Raw genomic sequence first — 24,069 nt, 5'->3', positions numbered from 1 at the left:
CATATGCGCCCAGGAGCGGCTTGATATCTCGATTTCGGCGCTCGCTCACATTGGACTGGGGATGGTAGCACGTGGTTTTCTGCTGCCGGACACCCATTGCTGCACACGTATCACGGAAAACTTTCGATGTGAAATACGTGGCATTGTCAGTGATCAGCCGCTTTGGGAAGCCGTAGCGGCAAAACACTTCACACAGCTTTGCCAGGATCTCCCGGGCAGTCGCTTTTCGCAGCGGGTACAATTCAGCGATCCCACTGAAGTGACAGGTGACTACCAGCACGTATCTGTACCCTCGTTTGCTGCGCGGCAGCGGCCCCATCAAATCGCACGCCAGGATCTCCCAGGGCTTGGTGCTTAGGATGGGTTGGAGTAAGCCAGGTGGCTTTCCACCTCTAGGCTTTCTCTCTTGGCAGACGTGGCATGTTCGTACATATCTACATACGTCAGCCTTCATTCCCGGCCAGGTAGCAAACCGACAAAGCTTCTGCCATGTCTTTGGAGCGCTCCCGTGACCGTCTGCGTCGTGATAGTACCGCATAGCGGCGCGCCGCAGTTTGCGCGGAATAACGGCTTTGAAACTCTCATCCGAGGCCTCTTTGCCTGGCACGTATTTTAGCAAAGCTCCATTACGGTCCAGCAGGAAGTTCTCCAACTCACTCGCCGCAATACCAGCGACACTAGAGTTAGCGCCAACCACACTACCAGTGGCTTCAAAGCGCAATTTGGCCTGACTCGTCGGAGTGTCTGTCTCTTCACTAAGACTATTGATCAACTCCTGACAGAATGAGTCTTCCTGCTGAGCCTTGACAAGCTCTTCTCTGCTGAACGCAACCTCGAGAGGGATCCCCGCTCCAACGAGGTGCACGTGCTCTCGGGGCTTCGAAAACGGCGCACTCCCCGCAACGAGCTCCTTCCGCAGAGGGGGAGACAGATGCCACTCTGCCTCCTCCTCGTCCTGGCCGGCCGGTTGGGTGTCAGTGACCGGCGCCCGTGACAGCGCATCGGCGACTACATTTGCAGTGCCTTTGCGGTAACGCACTTCGAACTCGAAGCGTTGCAGTGTCAGGGCCCATCGCGCAAGCCTCCCGCTGGGCTCACGCAGGCGTTTCAGCCAGGTTAAGGCCATATGGTCGGTCTCGACCGTGAACTTTGTTCCCTCTACGTACATCTCGAACCTTCGAAGTGCGTAGATGATGGCCAGGCATTCCTTTTCTGTCGCTGAGTAATTGCGTTCTGCCGGCGTCAGGGCACGGCTCGCAAATGCCACAGGTAGGAGTTCATGCCCCTCCATCTGAAGGAGTACTGCTCCCACCCCGATATCACAGGCATCTGTCTGGATAACAAATGGGCGGTTCAGGTCGGGCAGCTTCAAAGCCGCCGTCTCAGCGATAGCGTGCGAGAGCTGATGAAAGCTCTTTTCCTGCTCGTCTCCCCATATCCACGGAGAAGACTTTCTCAGCAATCTTGCCAAGGGCGCTTGCAGTCGCACACAGTTAGGAATGAAATGGCGATAGTATCCCACCATGCCAAGGTAACGGCGAACACCGGTCACATCTTTAGGCGCAGGAAACTCCAGGATCGCCCGAAGCTTCTCTGGATCAGGAGACACCTGTCCCCGTTTTACTCGATATCCAAGCAAGCTCACCTGAGCCTGGCAGATTTGCACCTTTGCGGGATTGAGCGTGATGCCAGCCGCCCTGAGATTTCCCAGGACATCTCTCAGGTGATCGAGGTGCTCCTCGAATGTTTGAGAGTAGACGATCACATCGTCCAGGTATGCGAGAGCGTGATGCCATCTGGCGTCTCCGAGTACACGGTCCATCAGCCTTTGGAATGTGCTCGGAGCTCCGGACAAACCGAAAGGCATTCTCGTGAAGTGAAACAGACCTCTGTGACACGTGAAGGCCGTTTTGCACTCATCGCCCGGTCGCATTTCGACCTGCAGGTACCCCTTGCTTGCGTCAAGAATCGAGAAGAACTTAGCGCCACCGAGATTTGAGACGATCTCGTCTATTCTCGGGAAGGGGTACGCATCTTTCTTTGTGACCGCATTCAGCCGCCGATAGTCAACGCACAAGCGCCACGTGCGATCTTTCTTCGGCACAAGAACCACTGGGAACCCCCAGGGACTGGAAGAGCGGCATATGAGACCAGCATCGAGCAACTCCTGGAGCGCCTCGTCGATAGCTTGCCGTCTGGCAGCACTGACGGGCCTTGGGTTACATTTCCAGGGCAGCGCGTCACTCGTATCTATGCGGTGCTGCACCAAACTAGTGCATCCCGGCTGGTCCGTGAATATCTCGTCAAAGTCATCCAACAACGACAAGAGGCGGTCACGTTCGAGCTGTGTCAGCGCACCGGCATCTGCCAGTAAGTTATGCATTTTCTCCCCCGATCTCGGAGGAAACCCGTGCTGACATGCCGCCGCTGCCGATCTCGGCATTGGACGGGGAAACCCGCTGTCTCTTAGCTCGCCGACATCTGTCGGTACAGCCTGCTTTCCCTTCTCCGACCTCGGAGAGGGCGCATTGGAGCGGGCCACTGCTGCCGATCCCGGCATTTGGCGGTGCGGGCTTTGCTCGTGGGAGGTATTTCGCTCCTCCGCGGGCGTGCCGGCCGTGCGTTCTGACAACGATCTCGTTGCAGTCGGCGGGTCGACAAAGGGCCTCAGTGGGGCGCACGGGTTCTCCCGATATCCGCCACGGGCGATGTCTACAACCAGTCCAGTTTTCGCCAAGAACTCTCGGCCTAGAATAACTGGCACTGTGAGACCAAGCAGGTGAACGAAACGCATTCTGCGCACACGGTGACCCCAGCGCACTGCGAGGCGAACGTCACCACGGGACCGCACTTCTCCGCTAGCTAGCTGGAGTGGCGTCCTTCGCTGTCGCAACCGAACGGATCTCCGTCGGAGCTGGGAAACGACCTCGTCTCCTATTAGCGAGATGCTTGCCCCCGTGTCCAGCAACGCCTTAAAGGTTCTCCCCGCAACTGCGAGGTCCATGAAAGGAGCAGGCGTGTTAGTTGGTTCTCCAACTTCGAATGCGGACGTGACGGGGATGGGCTCACGAGCGTTGGTAGCCTCCGCCGGTGCTGCTACCGGCGGCCTGCCTCGTTTCCCGATCTCGAGGGGCAGTTTCTGGCTATGTGACCACTCTGGCCACAATTAAAGCAGCGCACAGATCTCCATGCTTCTCGCTGCGACGCTCTGGGGGTCTCAGTGGCACCTCGGCCATCCAGCCGTACACGGATCTCCGTGGGTGCTTTCTGAGCAGGTGTGGGCTTTTGTCGCGGTACCCCGCAGATCTCCGGGGGTTGTGTATCAGCACTCCGCAGCCCGTACCTGTAGGGATTCAGAGCACGATCTGATATGGCGAACGGCATCCGCTCGTTCGTGAACGCACCTGCCATGGGAGTGATCTCACCCCTCCTTCCGCCGGACCCACTGCGCGCTCTTCAGCCACCTGGCTGGGTGCGCGTCCCACATTTGCGGGCGTAGTTAGAGTGGGGCCAACTGGCCAGCTTTTCTCTGAGAAGGGTTGCCTTCGCCAACTGGCGGTGGCTTGTAGTGGTGCTCGGGACCTCCCGGACCAAGTTGCGCTGCGTCACCCTCTGCCATCTGGCGGGGAGCGCGGCCCGCATCTGCGGGCGTTGACGCAGTTAGACCACCTGGTCTGAATGCGTGCGCAGGAGTTGAAAGGAGCGAGTAGCCGGCGCCAACTGGCAATGGCTCTACGAGCAGTCCAGGATCTCCTGGGTGGAAACTCGGTTGGCGAACCGCATCTGCGGACGCGCCTGAGACGTAGCGGAGCGTTTGGAAGCCATTGCCACCTGGCTTGGACTTTCCTTGCTGGCCGGGATCTCCCGCCGCGTAACCAGCTGCGCGACCCGCATCTGCGGGAGCGCCTGGGGACACGTTCAGCAGAACGGAACTCCTGTAGCCACAGCCATCTGGCTGCTCCAGCTCGGAGTATTCACCAGGAACTCCTGGCGCAATATTTCGGGCGCCAGCCGCGCCTGCGGCTTCATGCATAGCGACCGACGGACCTTGCGCTACCGCATCCGCGGTCGGTTTAGATGTGGCCACGGAAACGATGCTCGAGATCTCCAGTGCTTCGCCGCATACATCAGCCAACATCATTAGGTCCGGCAGCCCGTAGCGCGGGCTGCTCATGCTGTTCTTCGTGAGCTAGCACCCCACCTGGAACTCCAGAGGGGCCCCACGTTGGTGCGCCAAAATGTGGGGTTACTGGCACGGTTCGGACCCTGAACTCAGGGCCAACGCCACTCCGCTAGCTCGACCACGCCTGCGGCCGCGAAGAACGCACCTCCGAGGAATAAGCCCGCAGGCAAGAGCTTTAATTGGGATCTCCCAATGGTTTTCCTCGGTCGCGCGCAGGCAGCAGCGGCAGGCAACAGGCACAGGACACAGGCACAGGAGACAGGCACAGAGCAGTTCAGGTCACCTGGGCCGCCGCTGATGTCGCGTCCGCTCTCTCTCAAGGCTCGCTGTCAACTCCCCATCCGACTGTCCCGTGGGCGCGGCCCGCGCGGCCGCCGAAACCCAGAGCGGTGGACAAGGAGGGCTGCCCACGTGACGACGCGTAGTCGCGGGCGCCTCCCCTCCGCTCCCTCCGCTGCTGCGCCTAGTCGGGGGCCGCCAGAGGAAGAGCCGCGGTAGGCCACGAGAGAGAGAAGGGTGCATCCGGCGGGCGAGGGGCAACATGAATCCCCACAAGCTTTTTTACCAGATCTTCCAGGTGTTTTACTGTTTACTCGTAGAAGCGTTTTCTTAAAAACAAAATCAAACAATGAACGCGATATTTAAAGTAGAATGAGAAACAGCTCCTATAATACCACAATGCTATGTCCCTGCCTCTACTAAGATCAGCAACAACCACACCGAACCCCTCCTGTAAAATGTATTTCTGTCTAGTGCGATCATTGCAACAAGCCTGTACGTTCATAAAAAACCCGAACACTGAGGGCCCTCATCACGGTCCGAGGGACGCAAAAAGCGTCACAAAATACACTGGTAGTGCGACAAACACTGATAAGAAAACAATGTAAGATTACGTTTCTGGCACAACCACTGATCGCAAGTACAGCAGGTAGTGATTAGTGGCACACAAACGCAAACAACTTCATAAGGAAAAGCGGCGCAGCGAGCAAGGACAGTGTTACCGACGACAAGCAAGCACTTATCCTTGTTTCTAGTGGTGATCTTTCCTTCAAAGAGAAACGTAGGAGCGGGCCCAGATCGCTAATCCTGCGCACAGCTTTTTTCGCACATGCTGCGATGACTGTCAATGCCACGCCCCCAGAAATTACTGCCCCTAAATATAAGCTTCAAGCAGCCTACTTCCCGTCCAAGGGGGAATTTTCCACAGCTCACCCACCAGCGTTGGAAAATCTGGCGCAACTGAAACATGAGTCGTTTGTCGTCCTTCCGCTATGTTCGGCACCACTGTAGTCCTGAAGCCAATGTCTAAAGCAGCGAAACCCAGCTGTCACTGAGCCTGCCACATTCTACTGAGGCACACTCGCCGAAGCTACAGCCTGACACACACAGTTTTGACACAACTACAGTGTATCAATTGCTCGAGTTTTGTGACCAGGCGTAAGTAGTACTTACAAGTTGTTTGTGTTTAAGTGCAAAAGATTTAATTAGATTTTAGACCTTGTTCGCTGTCAAAACGTTTTACAAGAGACGTTTCAAGGCCGTGGGCAGGCTGCATGCTCACCTGCTGTCGCGCATTTCGCACTGAAGTAATGGCAGCAATCTGAACGACCTTTTTATTCATTTCATTTTTATTGGCATTTCAATTTTATTGACATAATAAAGATGCAGGCAGGCTCAGACAAAAAACAATCTGTTTTTTTTTTCACTTGAATTCAACCTTAGCCCCATCCACATGGGAGATAGCGAACATACAGAGTGCAAAATTACTTAAATACTTGTTAATACTCTGAGAATTGTAAACAAACAATAAGAGAAGAAAAACAATAAATACACTTTATATAGTATCACCTTAGCGCCATTGGTACGTAAGGTATTTAAAATTTGCGGCATGGTGTAACACAGCATCTGGCGCCCAATTCTAGGTCCAAAACTTGGAATGAAACTAAAATTCTTGCTCTCGAAGTGAGTAAGCGGCAACATTTGCCTTTATGCACAAAGACAATGCTAAAATTTTAGAATAGTCCTTGAGCATGGGCGCAAAAACGCACACTTGCAAAGCAACGCATCAAATTTTTTCGCAAAAGGTATCAGGCCACGAGGAGCGTCAGAGTTCCTCGTCTCTCAGCCAATCAGAAACCCGACGCCTTCCACGGGGTGGGCCACAATGGCGCTTCGCACTGCGGTGAAACAAGGCTAACACAGTTTGTCGGTTGGTTAGAATAATGAGATCCTTGGCATCATCGTAGGCATGAACAGGGGACTGCAGGTCCACACGTCGGATCCTGCCATAGGTAGTGTTTGCGGTGCTCGACTCAAAAGGAGACTTTCCGACAAGGTACTGATAGACCAGGACACCCAGAGCCGAGAGATCCACTTTCTTCTCGTAGACGCTGTTCTTAACCATTTCCTGTGGCAAGCAATCCATGGTACCGCACAGGGTTTAACGCCTTGAGGACAGAGCATGGACGAAACAGCCAAAGCCTGCTATCTTCAGCACACCGTTGAACCGATCAGGATATTCTCTAGTTTTATGTCACGGTGTATGACTTTCTTGCCGTGGCAGTACTGGAGAGCGTTGGAAACTTGGTTGATGTAAGTAGCGGATTTCTTGTCATCAAACACCTTTTCTGTGGTGAGCTCCATGTATAGCTCTCCTTTGTGCACGTATTCCAGAATAAGATGAACCCCAGTCTCATCGTCGAAGTGGCCATATAGCCTCAGGATATAAAGATGCCTCAGGTGCGGCTGAATATTGATCCGTCGTCGACGGTCGTGCTCAACGTTGTTGCTCTTCAACTGGGACTTGAACATAACCTTCAGAGCAATGGCGTATTTTCTTTTCTTCTCTCACGCAAAGAATCCGTTTCTGAACTTTCCTTTGCCTAAGGGTCTTCCAATATCGATGTCGTCGAGGCTCCATTCCAAGCTCACTTTTTTGTTGTTGATGAAGCCGGCATGAGTGCTTGCCGCCCTCTGTATGGCGTCAGCAGCCCTTGCATTCTGTGGCTAGTCTTCCTTGTCGGCCATTGCAATGGAAGGAACTGGACTCACGGAAATGAACACACGTCAATGAAAGACTTCACACAGGAGACGACTGACGCCTCAGGAGAGTCATCTAAAAGCGTATCGCACTGCACTCACGGCACCTGGCCGGCTGGCACCAGTTGTGGAGGGCGGTGTACGGGTAGGCCAGGCAGCCGCCGCTCACCCGGTGGTCTGTGAGCACCCCGGACTCCACCAGAGAGAGCAGCACCGACAGGTGGCCGAACACCATGTCAGACCCGTCGTGCCACACTGCCACCAGCACTGAGATGCTCATCTGCATGCCCCGGGCTTCCGCCAGCAGCCGGTGCAAGATGCGGGGCTCCTCAAGATGAGTCAGGATGCACTTGCCGGTCGTCTCCTCCTCCTGACCAGAGCAGTTCAACAGCGGCCCAGAATGTTCTTCAGCAGCGCCACCTCTGGACGATGGGAGCGCGCGATGAAGAGGAAGCGTCACGACGTGCGTGGAAAAAAAAGGCTCCGGCTTCGGGTTGTTGTTGTTTGTTGCTTCTGAAGCCATGGCACATACCCATGGTGGGAGATTGGCCAGGGGCTGGTCCAGATCCAAACAGGATAAAAATTCATTCAGGCTTATCTCAAGTGGTTCATACATAAAAATTGAGGAATCTACGATAACGATCTAACTTTGAAACATTTTGAGGAGATTTTTTGAAAATTGAGGAAACAAATAGGTGAGGGTTAAAAAATTATTTAAAAATAATAAGCACCAATAAATAAATTTGGAGAGGAAAGTAAAGGGAAAGGGTCGGCTTGAAGTCAGAATAAAAAAGAAAATCTTCTTTTGTTCCAACCGAAGCAGGCCTTGATATGGTCCACATCTGTCTAGCCGGACCCCTTCTGTCCTGCAAGGGCACTGTTAGATACATAGGTACAGCCGCAGGCCAGAAGCTATACCACTCCGCGGTATTGCTGCCCTGCCTCCACCGCCGCATATTTTCCTCCTTTCAACCTGGGTGGCCCTTATTGGATGTCCTTGCGCAATCATCAGGGACCTCGATATACAGTTTGAGTCATCTACCTTCGCTGAGATTCTTCCCCTTCTCGGTACGACACGCCTGCGCACCACCGTGTACCACACACAGATGAACGTCCTTGTGGAACATTTCCGCATCCAACTTAAGACCGCCCTCACTGCGCTCGTTAAAATAGTTGAATCGGTTCAGGGCAAGCAGGCCATCAGCAACATCAGGAGTCCACGTCATGCAGCCTATCACAACCACAGGTGTACGCCGACGAGTGCCCCCTGCACTCGGTGGGCCACAATGGCGCTCCGCACTGTGCTTAAACAAGATTATTGCAGATCCGGTAGAATAAAACAATAACCGTTAGCGACTATGCAGGGAAGCAAAAAAAGTTCAAACACTCAAATAGACATGCAAACGAAAGAATATTGACACTCAATGAGACGCAATAAACAAAACGCGAAGTGGTTCTTTCATGGCTTCCTGCGTTGTCTCGGCTTATGTAATCGAATAAATCAATTTAATTGGTGATACCTAGTCGCGGGGACTGAATAACACTCTTCAGGGCTTCTCGTTATCGTAATATAGTTGGTGACGGCATACCTCTTCGCGATGCAGCATCAGCTGCTCTTTCAGAAACGGTAGGTATTGAACATGTTTCATTTGAGAACCTGAACGGACAGAAACAAAAAACTCGGGGTGCACTTACACAAGTGGAAGCGTTGATATTACTCAGAATGGACAGGAAACACTGACGACTGAGAATGGGCCGTGCGTATTGCACGCTCATGAACCTACTTCTAGGCGAGCTAGAACTGCAGGTTTCAGGGTGTGTAGCTTCCCTTTTAGATACTAGACGCCCTTCTCAAGTTCCTTGTGCTATGCAACATTACATTATTCACATGTGCATTCCCGAGTGAAAAGTACATTAGAAATGGATGGTTTCACTCGAGTCCTTGCCAGGACCGGCCTTTGCCAATATATTTCCAGTATTGGGCCGAATACCTTAGCCGCTGGGGCTTCCCTCAGAGGCCGCCGCAGTTGCTCAGTGGTTATGGCGCTCAGCTACCGACCCAAAACACACGGGTTCGATCCCAGCCGCGGCGTTTAAATTTCGGTGGAGGAGAAATTCCAGAGACCCGTGTATTGTGCGAAGTCAGTGCATGTTAAAGATTCGTCAAAATTTCCGGTGCCCTTCACTACAGCGTCCACATAGACTGAGTTCATTTTGGACGTTGAGCCCATGCAATCCGTAAGCATTTCCCCGATGGGCGCATATGCCAGTTTTGAGCGCACGCTTGTGCAGGTGATCATTCGGTTTAGGCCGTGTTTAATCCTTTTTACGTGATGTAATTTTTTTTATTTAGTACATGTTACTATCTTCAACCACTTCTCCATCCACACGCAGCCCTTCATGAATGTCATCATTCTGTCTCTCAGAAAGGTGCTTGACTGACTCTGACATGTGCCCAGAGACTAAGTAGCTGCGCAACTAAGAGGTGAACAGTGAAGGTGCCGGGCAAACAGCAGAATACAACGGGTAAGCAATAAAAATCTTTTAACACTCGGCACTCTTAATGCTACAGCATTTAGGTTCTCATCTCCCAAAGAAGTTACGGCTTCTCTGTCACAAAATTTTCCGACTTGTCGTAAGAGGTCACATGACCTTGTGACGTCATCCACATCTGGCCACTATGGCACGTGGCACCCTACCTACTGGGTTGTGAGTAACTTCCTGCCCGTGGTACGTGGCTGTGAAGTTAATTGAAATAAATTCGATGCAATTCGCTATTGCTCATGTGGCCTGTGCATGAGCCGTGCGGGGCTGGCGAAGAGAAACCTGGGCCTCTCAAGCCGCACCGGTGGCTCTCATTGAAGCACCCGCCTGCCGGGCACTAGCGCATTGCTTAACCGCTCCACCACCGCGCAAGCAGTGGTATGAGGACTCCCTGCGTTCTATGAATGCGATCGAGAGGGTCGTAACCTCATTCACGGATAGCCTAATAATCACAGGGCACTGCCAAACTTGAAAATTCTATTCAAGTTGGCTATCCCTAATAAATAGATTCAACGTAAACTCCGTTCTTTTTAATAATTCGAGTTGATAATCGCAGCTCATACCATAGAGTGCCCTCACTCCGGTGGAGAAAACCGTTTTTCAAAATACCAAGTAGGAGTGCTAAAAAGAGCAAAAACCAGGAAACCGAAACCGAAACTGGGCTTCCACCAAACGATTGTGTCACGACTAACTATCAATGAACGCCAGGGATACTGCCACCGACCCTGTCGTATTCGCGTTGATTCGCCAGACTGGTGACTCTAGGTGAAAGCTTCGATCACTAGTTGACTGAAATGGCTAAAAACCAGTTTGAAATTCTGTCCAGCATATGCATCCAGTAATGTCACACACAAAAGCTTGCCCGCAAAATCTCCACGATTGAGGCCACGAAGCGGCAAATTTAGAAATTTGTTCTCTCCGCAGCAAAATTCGGCACAAATTACCAGGAGACTGCGTACAACGGACTGAAAAACTTTTAGTACATTCAGAAAAGGTATAAAAAACGCTGCTGAATGCCCTTTAAATCGGTTTAGTAGGGGAGTAAGCTAGATCAGAGACTTGGAGTAGTATAATCCCATGTGGTAATAGTATGCGAAATACTCAAATATTCTAGGTGATGACTCATGCATACCATATAAGTTTGGAGTTTTGAAGGAAAAATCGCAAGAACGTCAGAAACTTCATGTATAGAGCATAGTAGGGAACCTAAGTTCCATCACAGTCAATTCACACTTCTGCTAAGCTACCAAGCTACACTTCAAGTGTTTCATTGAAAACTAATCTCTCATGGCGAATGCCCACCCCTCATGTAATACCCCGCCACGGGGCCATTTGACGTATTGAAAATAAATTTATAATTAAAAGACTCAGCCGCATATCTAAAGTGCCTGTTTAGGACAGTTCAAAACACCCCACTCGCACCTTCACCACTGGCACTCCGCAGATCTATCATGTTGCCAGTTAATCTAAATAGCTACTCACCTCTAAAACAGACGGACCACAATAACTATTTTTTCGTTATTTAGAATGTAATTTCCGTGGCTGCGGGTGCTACGGCAGCCACGGGCAATCGGAAAGCATTTCTCCTGCGAATAGAGTAGACATCTGCGAAAGAACGCAAAATAAAACTTACGACTCTCCTAACATCGACACAGAGGTCAAATTCCCCGCTAGCATCTTCAGCATTAACGTTCATTCCCATTACAACATTTCCGGACGTGAAGGCGCCTGTTATTAAGTGCAGTTGTTTTTGTGCACGCAAACACGTCTCCGCTGCTGCGGCATGATAGCATTTGTCTCTTCAGTGCTCAACATTGCTAATCGCAGCGCTGGAGCAATGTAGGAAGAACAAGGAATAAATTTCCGCGTGTTGAATGGGTTACATTTATTCGAGAAATTCAGCGCTTCTGTGCCAATGGGATGGAGGGCTGTAAAGTTGGATTTGTAGCCGGTCATAGGAGATTCATAGTCGGTTTTGAAAAGAGTGCTCCCTTATTGTAATTATTGAACAAAAAGGTCGTATTTTATGCTCTCATTCTAGACATAAGAATAGAATAAATTAACAGTTTGATGGAACCTAGAAGTGAATCGTCAAGGAGAGAAGCGCAAACAATTTTTCTTTACGCGCTTTCAGTGGTACTCAGTAATTTGCTTATTAATGGCCCAAGAAATTATGCGCTAATTTTACTAGCATGGTTTATGAAGCTCGTATGAATGCAGGTTATTCAGCAGTTATCAACAAAAAGATCTCTTGAGTGCAGACCCTACAAAGCGTTTCGAAGTACAAAATATTTGACTTTTGATCCCTTGATCTTGACGCGAAGATGCACGGCGTATGAGCAGTGGTCAGGGCTCAGCACAAAGCGTTCGGTGCACACCTCAATCGCAGTGAAGGACGGAATGAGATAAGAGATAAGCGCGCCGTAGTGCACAGATCAGGATCAGTTCCGATTACCAAGGGCGCTTTAACGCACTATCAGCGTCAAATGAAACGCGAACAAGACAACCGAAACAAATTAGAAAGCTGCACTAGGCAGGCAAAAATCTAGACCGGTTGACTTTCTTATCCAAGGAGTGACGACCGCTTTTGCAAGTGTTAGTAACCGACGCCTCTCCCCCCCCCCCCCCCCCCGCGGCGCTAAACTTTTAGTGCGATCGGACATCTAGCCACACTCCTCGAGTTTCAGCGGTGTCCGTCTGTGCGAAGCGTCTGATTAGAGAGCGTAACTGGATCAGGGGATCAGTAGTAACTTCAGCAACAGAGGCCAAAAAGATAGCTATTGCATTAGCTCTCAGGGACGACAGTGCAGGCACAATAATTTGCGACTCTAGGATTGCGATCAAAAATTATAAAAAAGGCCTGATTTTCTCTGCAGCCGACGGACTGATCAAACACAGCCAAAGGATAAGCCTTGTAGAAAATATTTGGGTCCCTGCTCACAAGGCAAATGCGGAAAACGGGAAAAGGAACCGATATGCCCGAGCTCTAGCAAACCAGAAGGGATCAGGGAGTGTCTCGGAGTCCCACATCAACGAATCTTTCATTACCCGGAAATGACCAATCAATCAGTCAGGCGCGGACACTTTACCCTGCACCTGAACCGGACCTTATCAGACAACAGGCCAGAAACCTACGTAGAGCTCAAGCTGGGACAGTCACGACCCCCATCTTCCGTCCAAAGTTACAACACCACCCATCGATCCCAACTGCTTACATTGCGGCAACACAGCAACAGACGAACGCATCCTATGTGACTGGAAAGAAAATCCACCTCCAAAAGACCTTTTACCGGCTCCTTTCCGGAAGGCCTGGCTTGGGCCCTTGAAGGAGCGTGACAGGAACCCGCAAGCCAAATTGCGGACTTGGTGGGAAAGGGGGCCATTAATCCCAACCAATTGATCTTTGAGACCAGTAAAGCTTCTCCAATCCAAACCAATCAGTGGACACCAGAATCGCCCTGCGAGTAGGCCGTGCCGTCCACCTACAAATTGAGGCAGTTAGGCGTCTTCCTTTCACAGCGTAGAAGTTGGGACTGTGCACCAAGCGTTCGGTGGACACCTCAACCGCTATGTGAGGGCTGCGATCAAGGAGAGAATGAAAGAAGAGAGAAACGCCATTTGTCATCTGCCTTCTTGACTGGTGGAATAGATATTGCAACGGGTAGCGAACAGTCAGGCAATCAAAGCTATCAGCAACCGCCCGCAGGACACTCCACAAAACTGCCTCACGGCCATGACCTGTCGAAGCAAATAAATAAGGCAGACGAAAATTCCCTCGCCTTCTAAGCATTGCTAGTAGGAAGAGGTGGCTTGCAGTTTTGAAGAAGAAAAACCGTGCAATGAGCTCCTGCACAAACAAGTGAACAAGGCCGGCAACCTTCAGCCCCGAGAGCAAGTCACGAATTGCCTCTACGCAATGGCTCCCATGAAGAGCGCTATACAATAAAGGTCTCGAAAAGTCGGTGCAGCGCCTGTAGCTTCTCCCTTTCACAGTGCATCTCTTGCAACCCATAGACAATCTCGCAACCAATATGCTGCAAACTTGTGCCCGAACAAAACTCGAGAGCTCCCGACCCATTCATGCCTGCGTTTGGCGGCTCACGGAGAGAATTTGTGACTCCCAGTAAGGCCTATTAATCCGGACCTGATAAAGGTAACCCCAAGATACTGCAGGGAATCAGAATCCCAGCTTATGCCAACAAAACAATGACTGCAGGCCAGCAATTATCGCCCGACATTCGCACTCGACGCATGGCGCCGATTAAATACGCTCGCTGCCGCCGAACGGGGCACACCAGATATTGACTTATGGCACCCGGTGAGACCGGAAGAGCAACTGACAAGAACTAATAGCAGCGCAGAAAGTCCGCTTTACCGGTTTCCTGCTAGCGCCTGCCGCCGCTATAGAATTTCACCTCCATCAAAATTCGGCCGACGCGGCCGGGATCGAACCGACGTCTTTCTGGTTAGTAGCCGAGTACCATAACCACTGAGCCACCGCGGCTGATCCCCTCGCCGGTACAGCTGTGTTCCAAGGTGGGATAAAGACTGAGTGGGTGGCTCCTTGCCGCTTTGACGAGTTTGCTGGCCACCGCAACCGGAGGTGAATGGCACTGCCGTCGTCGCCGCGCTTGCGCCAATGCGAGACAACGGTGGGGGCGCGGAAGGCCCTCGATACCTTGACAATACCAACCCGTAGAACGTAGAATTGTACAAGAATTGGGTGAAATAAATCAGCCGCTAAGACGGTGAACGTACAAAGTAGGACACGACTTGACGCATCACAGGCGGAAAACCTTTCCAGTTCTACATCAGAAATTACATCTCGCCCTATGAAAGCCCGAAAACGGACGTTCGGGAAGATGCGCAAAGCAAACTCTTTTTTTGGCCGCGGTGGTCAAATTTCGGTGGAGGCGAAATTCTAGACGCCCGTGCACTGTGCTATGTCAGTGCACGTTAAAGAAACCGCGGTGGTCGAAATTTCTGGAGCCCTTCATTACGGCGTCTCTGATAGCCTGAGTCGCGTTTGGACGTTAAACCCCACAAACCATAAACCAAACCAAGCACACGCACGCAGATTCACGCGCACACATTAGGCAGTTTTAGTTTTCCGCACGTACAGGCTTCATGTCCGCAAACGTGACAAGTCTACGTAGCCAACGCACATGTCATTTGGAACCCTTATAGTTACAAAGAGATACAGACGCCTACAAACAGATACAGACGCTGCTTTAGCCACTCTAATACAACACGAGTCAAAACCAAGCCAGTCCATTTGCGTCGTAGCATTGTTAGGCAGAAGAGCCTTGCAAGACGACGACAAATGCTGCTTCGTCAAGCTTAACAGCTGGAAAATCGTCCTTCTATACAAAATATATTTGTCACTTGAAACTTTTTGCGAGGGCAAGAATTGGCAAAATGAAGGCGAATACAACAGTTTAAATGGGGATATCGCATCGAGGGATTAGCAACGAAGCTGTTATCGCTGTGAAGCGGGCGGGAAGGGCGCCGCCATGTTGTCAGCGCTACGTACGCAAGCTACGCAAAGACCGCAACGTAAAAATCCGGCTCTCACGTACAGGGGCGATGGAATGAAAAGCGAACAGAGCGGAGCCTAGGCGCTCCAGTGTTCGCATTTCTTTTCGTCACGCTTTTACTTTGGTCGAAGCAAAAGGACGCAACAGTCGTCCGTGAAACATTATAGAGCGACACTAGACTTTTCCTTACCACTCAGGTAAAAGCGCGATGAAAAGGAATTCAAACAGCAGAGCCACAAGAGCGCCATAAGGTTGTCTGAGATTACATCCGGCGCCTTGTATAGACCGCGAGAAGCTTTCTGTCTACGGGAGAACAGGAGATGGCCCCGATTCGAGACACGGCCCTCCCAAGCATGGATAAAAAAATACTGAGGGAGCGTCCGCGAGAACCTTGAAGCCCAGTCATAAAAAATAAAAAGCATGTAAAGAGAAGACAGACTGCGCCCTGCATTTTGCATGCGCCCTGCATTTCCGTGCAGAGGACTTGAAGACTGCGACAGGCCATCTTCGCCGACTGACAGAAAGTGCTGTGCCATCTCTGTCGCTTACTTCAGTAAGCAGCATGCGTCTATAGCATTATTAATTTACAGCTGAGGTTTCTAGCGACTAGCTGACTGTCGACATAACTGCATGGCGGGGTCTTTGCGTGCTTAGTCGCCCTAATATTTCAGTGAGAGTGAATGCTTCTATAACATGCACGACTGGAATTTGTGTTCCTGCGTGTGTGTGCGCGCGTTTTTCTGTGCGTGTGCGTGTGTGTGTGCGTGTGTGCGTGTGCGTGTGCGTGTGTGCGTGCGTGTGTGTGTGCGCGCGCGTGCGCGTGCGCGTGTGCGTGTGTGTGCGCGTGCGTGCGTGCGTGCGCGTGTGCGTGTGTGTGTGTGTGTGTGTGTGTGTGTGTGTGTGTGTGTGTGTGTGTGTGTGTGTGTGTGTGTGTGTGTGTGTGTGTGTGTGTGTGTGTGCGCGCGCGCGTGCGCGTGCGTGTGCGCGTGCGTGTGTTTACACACGAGTCTGTATGACGCTGCTCGCGTCTCGCAGGTACGCGTCACCTCACCTCGACTGAAAAGTTGTCTACGTTGCGCCCTCGCTCGCACCAGTGCATCGAACTCTGAATCCTTTAAAAGCGGCTTGCAATCCTTCCGCGTTGACTAACACCGCGCAGTCTGTCCATAGCTTCTGGTGGACGTCCGACAGCATCTGTCATGATACGCAAGAGACCGTAACTTATTTCACCTCCTCGCCCTGCCGCTCGACGCGTGAGCGTCGAAGATTATAACGCAGAGGCTGAGCGCAACCTCTCGGAGCGGCATACTTTTTCGGACTTGGCGCCAGTAGTAGCATACGACGCTATTTATTTCCGTCAGTTTTTTATGCGAAGCATATTGCTAGAGCTACCACTCACGCCGTCGCCGTGGGACCCCCCCGTGACATCGTGACGTCACACCACGTGGCACCGTGACGTCACACCACGTGACACCGTGACGTCACATCACGTGACATCGGATGAGAGAGCCGGCCTCCACCTCTCGCCGTCGCCGCGGGACCCCTAGCCGTCACACCACGTGACACCGTGACGTCACACCACGTGACATCGGATCAGAGAGCCGGCCTCCACCTCGCGCCGTCGAACTGTGTTTCAACCAGTGCGGACAGTGGTGTATCGACTCTGGTGCAAGAGTTAAACTGTGCTTCAATCAGTGTGGACGGTAGTGAGTGTAGTAGTATGTTTGGAGCGTCGGAGCGTTTGGAGCGTCGGAATGCCTATAGACGACAAAGGCGCGCCATGGAATCCTCCGAAGAACGAGAGCACCGGCTGGAAGAGCGTTGTTTCTAATACAACCACTTGAATGTCCTTGTGTCTCATACTATAAAGAGAAGTTTATTGACTTCCAAACGATCAGGACAAAAATCTCTGCCTCTCCCGTAACCGAAAGTACAGTAAGCATGAAATGTTTACGGGCCTAATGTCATCTCGGAGGACACCCGAACCGCACCGTACAGGAAGAGAGGAACGCCACCACCCGTTCAGCGCGATGCCTTGCCATTTGAACCCAAGGTTTCTTGAGGAAAGGAAATGGCGCAGTAATTCTCTGCCATCTCGGTGGACACCCGAACTGCACCGTAAAGGAAGGGAGGAACGCCACCACCCGTTCGACGCGATGCCTTGCCCTTTGAACGCAGGCTTCCGTGGCAATCCAGGCGCTCACCCAACGCGCGTCTCGGGGTTAGTCGGCGTTCCGCTGTAGCCCTGCCGTTGTCTTCCCCCACGACGAAGGCTTCTAGTGGTTGTATTAAAATGACCAAGTATTCAACCAAGGAAAGCCATGTATTACCAAGCCTAGCCACTAATATGCTTCGCATTCCCCAGGCTTAGCCAAGCTGAGCCTCAGCAATTTTTTTTCCCAATTTTTTTCGTTTTACGCACTGAGATTCGGTGGTTGCGTAACCGGGCTCCGCCTGGAGTGTACAGGGTCGTCCAAAATATGTCCGAACACGGCTCAGCGTGCCCGCGCTCGGCGGTGCATCAGGGCACCCGGTGTGGCCGCAGACGGCGACGCGTAGCAGACGACAACACGAAGCACCGCCTCCGGGCCCCATGTGCGCTTGCGCCGCGTAGCTTTGATGCGCGCCGCGGAGCGCGGCCACGCCGTGCCGTGTTCGCACATATTTTGGACGACCCTGTACACTCCAGGCATACGTCACAATTTGAGCAAAAAGGCGAATTATGGAGAATAGGGCCCCAGCGTCAAATATGGATTGCCGCGGTGCACAGGACGAAAGACGAGGCAAGTACAAGCACGAGTATGTACAGAGGGCAAAACGCATGCCTAGAACAACCAAACTGTGTGTTCCGGATCTCCCAAAGCCGCAGCGACCAAGAAGGCAAAAAGTGACGATTAAATTCTATGAGTTTAACTGCACATGTTTACATCCAGACCATTTTTAACCGAATCTTATCGCTAGTTATCGCGTGCTAAGCCCAAAACACGCTCAGAGCGTGTTCTAGACATGCGTTTTGCCCTCTGTACTGCATTTGAAACGGCCGACCTAACTGCGTGGCCATTGCAATACGTTTAGCATTCAGTGGCCGTTTTATGGGAACACCCAGGTGTGCTTGGAGCATTCAAGACAGGGCGATGGAGTGTGTGTGTCTCTGGAGGATGGCGTGAATAAACGCCTCCCTTGCGGACATGGAAGCCTGTTTTCTTGCTGCGAGTCACTCTGTCGCTCTCCTCCCTACAGAGGATGCGTGCGTGGGAGCGTTGGCCCTCAGAATATGTGTAGTGATGGCTGAGGGGGGTCTCGGCTGGCGCGACACTCGAACCCACGGTGGTTAAAGGCCTGTAGCTACCGCAGTAACCACAGAACCGACCGAGTGAAACCTTGTGCCAGCGCTCCTGCTCGGCCACGCAACAGGGACAAGTGCTGCTCGAAGCTACAGCGTTGATTATCTGTGTTTACACGTCATCGGCAGCGATATATGTTGCCGCGCTGAGAAAGTGCGGTGGCTTGCAGTGTGACCGACAGAAGTCAATGAACTTGGTCGAGTGGGGCGATCCGCCATGAGCCCATTTTGGTCGTTGGAATCGGCTCGCATTTGCAGCTCGACTTCTATACGTATAAGTGAGTAACGCTTTGTCTAGGTTCCCCGAATTATCATTTTCCCCGGGTTTCCTATTATCGCTGCCACGCACGTTTGTAGTTCGTCGCTGGCAACAAGTGCCTCTCTCGGAGGGTTTGAGAAGTTTCCTTGACAAAACCATATCAGACCTCCTGGCTATACAAGTATTCCACCATTATCGAGCAAAGAGCAGGCATGCAGATGAACTGTTTGTAGCAATGCTCGCAGGAATATTGAACCGTGCCTCATTGTTTCGGTAAGTTTTAACCAAACATTGTTTGGAAAAATCGTCTGCGAAGCTCTTGTATTCACAGGACGCATTTTCCCCGGTAATGGACAAGGGGCCGGCAAAAGGAAACCCATAGCAGTGGATAGAACGGCCTCTCTAAAAGTCTAAGGATAATAAACTCATCACTGAAGAGTATGTCTTTTATTACGACGTCGTGCAGCCTTTCAATAGCGCCGTTTACCCGCGGCTCGCCTATGCGTCCTTTGTCGTGTTGCCTCGTGTGGTCACCCAAACGTCCGCGCTCAACAGATGGCGTCACAAAAGGGTGGCGCTACAATTTCTTTCGTCAACTGGTCTCTATCCTCTCAGTTCTTTATGAACTTTATATGTTACCCACTGGCTGTATTGGACGATGTTCAGAGATTCCATAGGGTGCTTCCGCACCCTGATTCGTACCGAGTGCGAACGATGCCACCCAAAGTGCTTGGGAAATTAGAAGACTTTTGTCCAGTCGCAACTCAAGTGAGGAATACAGCCTGGACCACTGCTTCAAACGGAAGCGTCCTATTCCGCACTTGTTCGTTACGACGGTGATTTTCGACGCTCGTTTTCGAGGAGCAATAAAAACAATGCGACGATTCGCATTTGTAGCAGATACTGCCGAAGCCAATTACACTTGAACAACCCTTGGACAACTCGAAGCTCGGCTCAATCGCAATCTGAGGTACAGGTGCCTACAAAAGTTTGGGAACACGAATAATGCCACAAAGCCTAATTACTGCGCAGAGTAAGCATGCAGCCGGGAACTGAGCGGTGTGCTTTATAGTTTCAAGTGCGATTTGCGCAATGCACCCCTCAGTGCCTGGCTGCGCTCCTAGCCGGTTGGGAACTTGACGTTTTTCCAGGGCTTCGGCGTTCCGAAAGCTTTTGTGGCCACCTGCACCTGGCAGTGGTGTCCACCTGCAAAAAACTGCTTTCGGAAAATATTTCGCGCAATGCTAAACCAGCCGCAATAATTTATTCTGATCTCGAGCCGACTCGGAGCCCGAGCCTTTCTGCCACGCTGCTCGTGTCACATCGTCTTCCTCGCAGGCTCCCATCGCCCAGAGATAGCGCTGCTACAGGACTTCATGAGCTGCTGCTTGACTGCTCTGGTCAGGACAACGTGACGACCGGTCAGCGCATCCTGAATCATTTTAAGTGGCTACGCAGCTTGCAGCGGCTGCTGGGGGAAGCCCAGGGCATGCAGAGGACGAAGTCAGGGCTGGTGGCTGTGAGGCACGACATAGTGGGCCTCCTGTTCGGCCACCTGTCGGTGCTGCTCCTTCTGCTGCAGTCCGGGGAGCTCCCAGACCACCGGGCGAGCGACGGCTGCCTGGCCTACCCGTACACCACCCTCCACAACTGGTGCCAGCAGGCGGGTGACCAGAGAAGAAAACTGCTGGAGGACAACGTGCTGGTAAAGCCGGCCCTCCTAGATGCAGCCGATCCTGGCCGTCCCCTGCGAGTGTGCTACCCGCCACCAAGCAAACAAAGCGCCGCCAACATCTATCTCATACATGGTCTCGAGCATTGGGGCCCTGAGGTCGCCACCTTCTGCCTCCTGCTACGCATCTCCGCCCTCCTTTTGAACGGCTATCCACCGGTCAAGGAAAAGCTGGAGCCCTTCACGTCTGCTTCTGTCCTGAGCACTGACGTGCGGCGCCTTTACCGGGGAATCTGGAGCCTCTATAATGGCAACCATCAGGAAAAGGTGGCCAGCATGCCTCAGATGGAGAAGCAGGTCAGTATCGAACTGCTACCGCTTCTGGACGCTCTGTGGGACCTCACCATGCAAATGCTGCTCCAGTGCCAGGCCCAGCTGGTCCTGCGCTGCCTCGATAACCTGCAAATGGCCCCCGCGCGCGAGCACAAGACCGTGCGTATGGACGTGCTCCTGTCCAACCGTCATGTCATCGACATCCTTGAGCTGATCCGGAGGCACGGTCACTTTTCCAGCCTGGAGCAGCTACTAGGATGCATTATAGCACCCGCCAGAAAATTGAAACTGCCGGAAACCCGTGAGCAGCTGGAGCTGCTTCTGCATGTGCTCTCGTCTGCCGCGGACGAAGAGCGGCTGGTCAGTCTTGTCCCCGATCAGGCCGAGCCCACCTGGATGCGCCACATTGCGCTGTACTTTCTCCAGTGCGGACATCACCATGCTGCCATGCCGCTGACCGGCTGTTTTCAGGAGTTAATTCGGGAGGGCAGAATGCTGCGGTCATACCTTCCCGAGGTGCGGCAGGAGGTATCCGCCACGCTGGAGTTTGTGCACAGCTTCATGCGGTCTATGCCACTGCCAGCATCGCAGCTGAATGCAGCGGCACGCAGGCGAAACCCGTCAGGTGAACCAGTGATAGTGCCCACTCGTGTGCCTCGCAAGGCCACCACGCCCCGCCTGGCTGCTGTGAGCGCCACCATGGATGCTGCGGAGGCCTCAATGCCATCTGCCGTGTCATATCCTCTCGACAGGGTGGCTGAGGGTGAATCGTGTGCCTCAGTGTCTAAACCGGCAGTCAGCCACTACACCTCAACAATTCGTCTAGAGGAGGGTGGAGTATCGATCCTGTGCCCGCCTCCCGTAACCCTGCGGGAGGGCTATCCATGCCGGACAAACCCTGCGGCGCACGCATCAACAAGCGAAGTGGCCTCCATCCTGAAGCGGCGACCCGTGGACCTCCCACCTGTTGTTGCCAAGCCGGATGTTCATCAAAGGGGCTCCGGGGAACAGCATGCCAGCACCTGCCCGAAGCCAACAGAACTCAGTGGGGTCTTCCAGCCAACACTATATCAATCAGTTAGGAAGCTCAGACTTGCCATGTCGCTTTTGAAGTGTTCGCAAGCTGGCCCTGACCTTGACAACACTGGCCAGAGCGTAGGAGGCTCATCCATGCTGTCTCAGCCTTGGGAACAGGCAAGTGGCGAAGATGAGGCAAGCGAATCAAGGGAGACAGAAATGTCTGATGTCCGATCCAGCCAGTTCATGCCACCCACGGACAGCGACAACTCAGACACTGATCTTCAGGACAGCACTCCGGGAACGGTTCGCTTTCCACAGCCGACACCAAAGCAGCCTGGTCCCAGTTTGCAGATCGCTCCTAGTTTGCAGGCTGCTCCCAGCGTGCAGCCCAGAAGTGCCGACCAGGATTTAGGTGGGAACAAGGCGCCGGGACCCGTACCTGGTCAGACATCTTCCCCCGAGCGCAAGGCGGTCCTTCCAGGGTTCTTGATTCAAGAGGCTGCCAGGCGCCTGCAATCACCCACTGCAGCCGATTCCGCTGTTGCCGGGCCTGCGCAGCGAGAATCCAAGGGGTCACTATACCAGCGAGCACCTGCAGCAGCAGCATCAAACCTTGCAGAGACTATGGAGACGTCGGATGAAGAGGACCTGGATGGAACACCACTTTTGGACAGCTATGAGGACACGGTTCCCGAAAGCAAGAGTTGGCCGCATTTTCCGCCACATGGAGCAGGTTTGAGCATAGGCCTTGAGGTGAGGGCACCTAAGGAAGCGAAGGGAGCACGAATCTCGGCAGCTGCTTCACACATTGCCGCTGAGCAGTTAAGCAGTGCACAGGTCGGCAGTGCTTCATTTGGCACTGCACACTTCGGCAGTGCTCATGTCGCCCAAGCACAGGTCAGCAATGCTCAGTTTCCGATGCCTGCTCAATCGGACGAGCCCATTCCTCTCTGTGATTGTGACGGTTACCGAGCTGGCAGAAGGCCCACCAAGCATAGCCGGTTATCAGGCGTCAATAATCTCCCTACGCGTGCCAGCATTCGCAACCAGTTGGGAACAATACGCTGCCGAGGAAGTAGGCGGAGGTGTATTGAACATCACGCAATGGCCACTGTTTCCGAGGACTCAGAGAGTGAAAAGAAGAGAAGAACAACATTCCTTAGGGAAAATTAATGCGTTTTGAATTTACGACGGAATAATTATATTGCATTTTAAAGATAATTTTCTTCATCAATGCTGTGAAACTACGCACGAAAAAGGTTCCTGAAATTTCTTGCTTAGTATTCAAAATGTATCCTTAAAATTTGATGAAAATATGTACCCCACCTAAAGCATGTTTCGAGTACGTTTCAAATACGGGACAAAATATGTGTGCCATTTTAACATTTTGCGAATGTATTAAAATTTTACATACGCAGATGTGATATTCCTCCGTACAAATTATACTTCTGTTCTAAGAAATGGGCTGTCTTTGTGAACATATTCCAGCACCCTAAAAACTGAGATCCTCTAAACCGCGTTTCTGGGAACAGTAAATAAACACTTCCTATTCTGTCGTCCTTTCGTTTACGACAATTTCTAGAGGGGAGACAATGACCGCTTAATTACATTAGACGGCAAGAACGTGATAGCATATGGCCGGAAAGAGCGTGTTCTCAACCTTCGGGTCCGAACCTGCAAGCGAATACGACCCTGACTCGCAGGGCCGGCTGGCTCCTATAGACGCCCATGTATGCGTTATTTGACATTTCGTCTCCTGACGGCTGCCTGGCGCAGGTTGTAAATAGCAGTCGGATTATTGATTGCTCGCAGATTGGAACGCAACCAGTCCAGCAGCTGTGCGACAATTTCGGGGCCCACAGTCTTCGCGCCAGAAACACCTGGCTGGGCAAAATAATGTGTCGACTCTCGGAGGGTCCCAAACAGCACATGACATCGGTCCAATGTAGGATCTGAGTTGGCAAACGACAGCCCTGTGAAGGCCCCGCGTTGCCTCTGTTCTCCCAGCCTTGGCTCAGCCATTTTTAGAAGTTGGCAGTATTGGACCAGTTTCTCAGACGTTCTCCCAGCCTTGGCTCAGCCATTTTTAGAAGTTGGCAGTATTGGACCAGTTTCTCAGACGTTTTCCCCGCCTTGGCT

The 24,069-nt window shown here is 52.2% G+C and overlaps 1 pseudogene; it reads right to left on the bottom strand.

Moving 5' to 3' along the window:
- Window positions 1–6,287: 6,287 nt before the first annotated feature.
- LOC149355690 (aurora kinase A-B pseudogene) lies at window positions 6,288–7,210 on the bottom strand (annotated as a pseudogene).
- Window positions 7,211–24,069: the final 16,859 nt, after the last annotated feature.

The sequence above is a fragment of the Amblyomma mixtum genome, chromosome 3 (assembly GCF_055824585.1).
Source record: "Amblyomma mixtum isolate Tamu chromosome 3, ASM5582458v1, whole genome shotgun sequence".
Lineage (NCBI taxonomy): Eukaryota > Metazoa > Arthropoda > Arachnida > Ixodida > Ixodidae > Amblyomma > Amblyomma mixtum.
This window is presented reverse-complemented; position numbering and strand designations above follow the sequence as displayed.